This window comes from Manis pentadactyla, chromosome 3, assembly GCF_030020395.1.
Source record: "Manis pentadactyla isolate mManPen7 chromosome 3, mManPen7.hap1, whole genome shotgun sequence".
Lineage (NCBI taxonomy): Eukaryota > Metazoa > Chordata > Mammalia > Pholidota > Manidae > Manis > Manis pentadactyla.
Window position 1 is genome coordinate 67,925,862 of NC_080021.1, and position 6,975 is coordinate 67,932,836.

The 6,975-nt window shown below is 36.9% G+C and overlaps 1 pseudogene; it reads left to right on the plus strand.

The window, feature by feature from the left end:
- Positions 1–5,921: 5,921 nt before the first annotated feature.
- On the plus strand, positions 5,922–6,736 carry LOC118912842 (elongation factor 1-alpha 1-like; annotated as a pseudogene).
- The last annotated feature ends 239 nt before the right edge of the window (positions 6,737–6,975 follow it).

Here is a 6,975-nt window from a genome sequence, read left to right on the forward strand (position 1 = left end):
ATGTGGTATTCTAGGAGTAAGGTTAAATTTTCTGTTTTTTTTACTTTTTAAAGAAGTTGAGGTTAAATTTACATAATATAAAGTCAATCATTTTTAAGTTGACAGTTCAGTGGGTTTGGTATATTCACTGTATTATATGATCACTACCTCTCTCTAATCCCAAAATATTTTTATCACCCCCACCAAAGAAAATCCCACACACATTTAGCAGTCACTCTAGACTCCATTCCCCCATCCCCTGGCAATCAGTGATCTGCTTCCTATCTCTGTGAATTTGCCTATTCTGGATATTTGATATAAATGGAATGATACAATATGTGACCTTCTGTGCCTGTTCAACTATTACTGTTAGGCAGTTCCATTTTGAGTTTATTTTTACATATGTTATGAAGTAGAGGTCCAACTTCATACTTTTACATGTGAATATTCAGTTGTTCCATCACATTTATTGAAAAAATTATTCTTTCCCCATTGATAAGTTTGGCATTATTGCATAAATGAAATGAAAATGGAAGTATGGGTTAATTTATGGACTTTCAGTTCTACTCCACTGTTCCTTATTTTTATTCTTATGATAGTACTGCAATGATTCAATTTTTATAGCTTGATAGTAAGTTTTGAAATTGGGAACTGTGAGCCCTCCAACTTTGTTTTATTTTTCCCATATGAACTCATTTAATGCTAATTATTTCTTTATAGTCTCTGTCTCTGAATACAGTTACACTGGGGGTTAGGGCTTCAATATATGAATTTTGAGGGGTCATAATTCAGTCCAGTCCATAACAAGCATGATACTAGCTGTGGCTTTTTCATAAATGTCCCTTACCATGTTGATAAAGTTCCCTTCTAGTCTTAGTCTGTAGAGTGTTTTTAATCATGAAAAGGTGTTGAATTTTGTCAAATGATTTTCTGCATGAGGGGAGATGATTATGTGGTTTTCTCCCTATGATAAAATGAGTTATAAGAAATATGTATTTGGTCATTCAGATGGCCAAATATGTATTTCCCAGGTATATTTGGTCTTCATCCACAGTTGCTGAAAACACTTCAAGGTGAAATGGGTGTTTTGTCATGCTTATGAGAGACTTTGGACCCCACCCAAGGGCAGGGGCTGGAAGTTGAATCAGCCAATAGACAATGATTTAGTGAATCATGACTATGCAATGAAGCCCTCCCAAAAATGCCTGAGAAGAGTATATCACCCTCTCTTGGATCCTGCTTCTCAGTTGGAGAGAGCTTCCCGTGCCACTGAACCAGGCCCCAAGATCCACAAAGATAGAAGCCCTTTATTTTTTACCTTTCCCTATATATCTCTTCATCCAACTGTTAATTTACATCCTTTATTAAACTGGTAAACATAAGTGTTTTCCTGAGTTCTGTGAGTCATCATAGCAAATTAATCAGACCAAAGAAGGAGGTTGTTGGAACCTCCAATCTGTAGCCAGTTGGTCAGAAGCACAGGGAACTGCTTGGGGCTTAAGGCTGATATCTGAAGTGCGAGGGTGGAGGGCAGTCTTATAGGACAGAGCCATTAGCCTGGAGGTTCTGGTGCTTTCTCCAGGCAGATAGTGTCAGAATTGAGTTGAATTCTCAAACACCCTGCTGGTATTCGAGAATTGCTTGGTGCTGTGCATGGGAAGACCCTCTCCCATATATAAACGCACTGGAAATGGGTCCGGGATCCCAAAAGGAGTTGTATTACTACTGTGTATAATACTGTTGAAGTGTAAGAGAAAACACTCCCCTCATTCTATTGATGGATTATTCTGTGATATACTACACTGATTGTTTTTTGTATTTGTATTTTAAACACCCTTGCGTTCCTGTAATAAGTCTTACTTGCACATGGTATATAATCCTTTCAGTCTATTGTTGGATTCAGTTTACTAGTAGTTTCTTTAGAATTTTTGCATCTATATTCATAAGGGTTATTGGTTTACAGTTTTCTTTCTTTGTGGTTGCTTTTTTTGGCTTTGGTGTCATTAGTGCTGGCGTCAAAAAATGAATTTGGAATTGTTCCCTTCTCTTCTATTTCTGGAATTATTTGAGAAAGTTTGGTGTTAATTTGCCCTTAAATGTTTAGTAGAATTTGCTAGTGAAACTCTTTGGTTCTAGACTCTTCTTTGGTGGTGTTTGCTATTGAGTCAATCTCATTACTTGTTAGAAATCTAATTAGATTCATATTTCTAGAAATTTATCCATTTCATCATGTATTGTCTAATTGGTTGGCATACTGATGTTGATAGTGTTTTCTTACAATCCTTTTTATTTCAGTAAGCTGAGTTCATTTACAATGTGATACATACTGAAATCCAATATGAGCAATATCTGCATATTGAACCATGTGTAATATTGATATGTTGCTCATGCTTCTTAGAGTGACCGTGCCTATAAGTCAAGAACTTAGATTTTTTTTGCTTAGCACCTATCTTGCTTGGACATTCAAGTAATGTGTTCCATTTGGAGAGATAATACTCCTCTCCATCTCATCATGCATGCATGAAAAACTGAACCCCAGGATGTAATGAAGGATGAGATGAAATAATGGAGTACATATAATGATATTTGCCATTTATGGGTATTCTAGTGTATTCTAGGCATCACACTCTATCCTATTAGATCCTCATCACAACTCTCCAAGGTAGGTCTTATTTTTATCCCATATTTATGAATGCAGTCAAAGAAATAAGCCTACTGAAAAAAATTTTCAAGAGGACAGAGTAAGGGGTAAAGATGTGCCTTGAACTTAGATTTTTCTGTCACCAAGTTCTGCCCTTCCTTTCAAGTGATCACAAAAAAGCAATAGAAACCAGTCTTAGTGATTATTCCATAGTTCGTGGATGTTTTGGCACTTATTACTCATAGAGGAGTAAATTTCTCAGCTGTCCCAATGACTAGGTTGGATTGAATTTACATTTAAGTTATGACTATTTCCTGCTTACAAAAAGAAAAATTTCACAGGATTTTAAGGTTATTGATGCGCTTGAGACATTCTGGAAAGAAGTAAAGCTATTTTATAGCTGACTAGCATAGTTATTTCAAGGTAAGAGAGTTTATGAAGTTCTATAAATGTATATGTAGCACAAAGCTCATGAGGTAAAACTGTAAAAACAAATATACCATATTTCAGTCTTTAATGACTCAATAGCATTTTATTATTCCAAAGTGGATTTGCTTAGACCAATAAATCCAATAATCTATCTGAAAGCTTCTTTTATTTTCTTTTTACAGCAAAGTAATGAAATAAAGTCTATCTAAAGATAAATCTATTAAAAGAAGATAATAGCCTTTTTAAGCAGAAACTAAGAAAAGGCTTACCATGTTCAAAATTATCAATGGTCTTAATAAAGACATTGTACAAAATGATTTCTGATATTTTTGTATAAGGTTAGCAATTTTATTAGTCTTGGAGTTAATAACCCCATAAAGTAGCCCACACTTGAGCTCACAATTGAGGGGAAAAGAATGTTTGCAATAAAAAAAGTCCAGGCGCATTATAATTTGGAACACTTAGTGCCTGATTTTAAGCCACTGCCATCTCATGAAAATGCTATATTTATGATGTACACTCAAAATGATAATAGAATAACTAAAAAAATTACAATCTGGCATTAAATCAAGGGCTAGTAACAATAACACAAAAACATATGCAAGAGGTAGCACTAAGTAAAAAAATACCTCATATAATTTTAGGCTTCATAATTCAGCACTTAATGAAATTTCTCTCTTAGAACAGGTGGGAAACAATTACATTTTTACGATATATAGAAAACTCCTGTACTTTTCCTCCAAATGGTTTTAAAACCTAATTAGCAGAGCCGACAAACTTCTCTAAGCAGATATTGATGAAGCTGGAACTGTGTTGTGCCCACTGAATATATGACAGTTGAACACTACCCTCTCAAATGTTATCATTGGAATTCCTTTCATATATTCTCCATACCACACATTTTCTCAGGAATCACAGAACATAAATGATGGTCACTAGGTACAAGGAGATAGAATTTTTCCCAGAAAAATTCTGTGGGAATTTTTCATGCTTTTTCTGCCTATGGTTACTGAGAACATATGTCATGTAGATGATTATAGTTATAATTAGAACAGTGGTTCTGAGCGCAGACTGTCTGGTTGGAAGCCTGTGTTCACCTCTAAGGTGTGATCTTGGAAAGATCACTTAACTCTATCTTTCTCTGTTTGCTTATCTGTAAAAGAGACCAAAATAATATCTACAACATAGAGTTGTTGTGAGAATTAAATGAGTTATGTTAAATTCCTGGAACATTGCCTAGCACATGTTAAGCACCCAAAACTATCACCTGTCATTACTGTTTTTGTTTATACTACCTATAAACTACCCATCACTACCCATTGCTACCAGATGCCCTCTCTCTGATGGACAGTTTGATCCTTCCTCTTTTTAAAACTAAACAGTACTGAAACAAACATTACTATGTACATCTTCTAGAGCATATGTTAACCATAGGCATACCTGTAAGTAAATTACTAGTTTATAGTATCTTCCCAGCACCCCCATTGTCTGTTTCATTTTTCTTCACAGTACTTATTTTCACCTAATGCAAGTTTTTCACATGCACATATATCTTTAACACAGGTATGTATTTTACCTATATATATATTATACATAATATTTTGCATATTCAGTTCCTTTATTTTATGTTTTCATTTTTCTTTTTCTCAGTGGTATATATAATCCAAGGACAAGGATTTCTATCTATTTTTTTCAATACAGACAAGATATGTGATGGCGAATATTACTGCATCATGAAATATGGATGTAAAAAAGTCAGACTTTACTGGGGAAGTGTGAAAGCCCAGAATCATTAAGAGGGGGCACACAATTCCCATTGTCTCATCATGTATGCCACAGAGGGGCATTCAAGATACTTCTGGGCACATAATAGGGCTGAAATCAATAGGATGAATCTTGGCCCCTTGTCATGTCTTTTCTTTTCTAGTGAGAATAGTCTTCTGTATGTCTATTAGTCAACAGTCAGGGCTTTGGCACCAAGAAGCCTGAGTAGAGGCAATTGTCTGTCTAATAGCATTAAGTGTCTGTGCCTGAAGATTTTGTGAGAAGAGGCTTTAGACTGAAGGGGGAGTGAGGTGTCTTTATAACATTCCGATGGAAAATGGAGTTCAGTGGTTGAGTTTGGGAGTAGCTGCTTCCATTAAAAAGGTGGAAACCCATCTCCCCTGACCTAAGGGAGACAAACCTCCAAACCTCAAAGGACTCATTGCTATGCAACCTGAGATTTCAGGGTAATTCACCAGATAATTCTGCTTGCCTCTGTTCAGGTATAATATACATAGGTAGTAACTTACACCTTCATCAGCTTACATTTTAGTAGGGGCAGATAGCCAAGAGCAAGTCTAAAGTTTTAATAATAACAAGAATAACCATTCCTTCCAATATATGAGTTGCCTATTGCAACTAAGCCCTGAACAAAACTTTTATGTATATTATTTCACTTAATCTTTACAAGAACCATGGAAGGTAAGTATTAAAAGTCCCATCATAATAATAAAAATAGACAGGTTAAAAATTTTTTGTTAGAGGCTGTACTACTTTTTCTTCCCAATGGGTCTGTCACCAGAATGCAGGTGTAAAAACCACCATTACATCAAAACCAGAATGGGAAAGGAAAAGCACATATCAATATCGTCTTCATTGGACACAGATTTGGGTAAATCTCCCACTACTGGCCATATGATCTACATATGTGGTGGGATCAACAAAAAAACTGTCAAAAACTTTGAGAAGGAGGCTGCTGAGATGGGAAAGGTCTCCTTCAGGTATGCTTGTATAAACTGCAAGCTGAGCGTGAGCATGGTATCCGCATTGCTACCTCTCTGGAAATTCTAGACCAGCAAGTACCGCGTGACCGCCGTTGATGCCCCGGAACAGACTTTATCCAAAATATGACTACAGGCCCATCTCAGGCTGACTGCACTGTCCTGATTGCTGCTGCTGGTGTTGGTGAATTCGAAGCAGGGATCTTCAAGAACAGGTAGACCATCCTTGTGGGTTGAATGAGGATTGCTGGTCTCAGACCTGGCATGAGGGTCACCTTTACTACAGTCAGTGTTACAACTGAAGCCAAAATGCACCATGGAGCTTTGAGAGAAGCTCTTCCTGGGGACAATCTGGGCTTCAATGTCAAGAACAAGTCTGTCAAAGATGTTTGTCATGGCAGTGTGGCTGGTGATAGTAAAAATGACCCAGCAATGGGAGCAACTGGCCTCACAGCTCAGGTGATTATCCTGAACCATCCAGGCCAAATCAGTGCTGGCTGTGCTCCTGTGCTGGAATGTCACACAGCTTGAAAAGTTGCTGAGCTGAAGGAGATGATTGATTGTTGTTCTGGGAAAAAGCTGGAAGATGGCCCAAATTCTTGAAAATCTGGTGACGCTGCCATCATTGATATGGCTCCTGGAAACCCATGTGTGTTGAGTGCTTCTCTGAATATCCTCCTCTGGGCCACTTCACTGTTTGTGACATGAGACAGACAGTTGCTGTGGTGTCATCCAAACAGTGGACAAGAAGGCCTCTGGAGTTAGCAAGGGCTCCAAGTCTGCCCAGAAAGCTCAAAAGGCTAAATGAATATTACCCCCAAGTCCTGCCACCCCAGTCTTAATCAGTGGTGGAAGAATGGTCTCAGAACTGTGTCTCAATTGGCCATTTAAGTTTAATAGTAAAAGACTGGCTAATGAAAACAATGCATCAGAAGGAAAGGTAAATGTTTTGTGGGCCACTTATTTTTGTATGTGTAGCAGTCTTAAGTTATTAGTTTTTAAAATCAGTACTTTTTAATGGAAACAACTTGACCAAAATCTGTCACAGAATTTGAGACCATTAAAACAAAAGTTTGATGAGTAACATATGTCTTCCTTTGGTCAAGATTGTAACTTCCTATAGTACTACTTAGGTAAAAGACTTCAGTAAAAGCTCCCCAT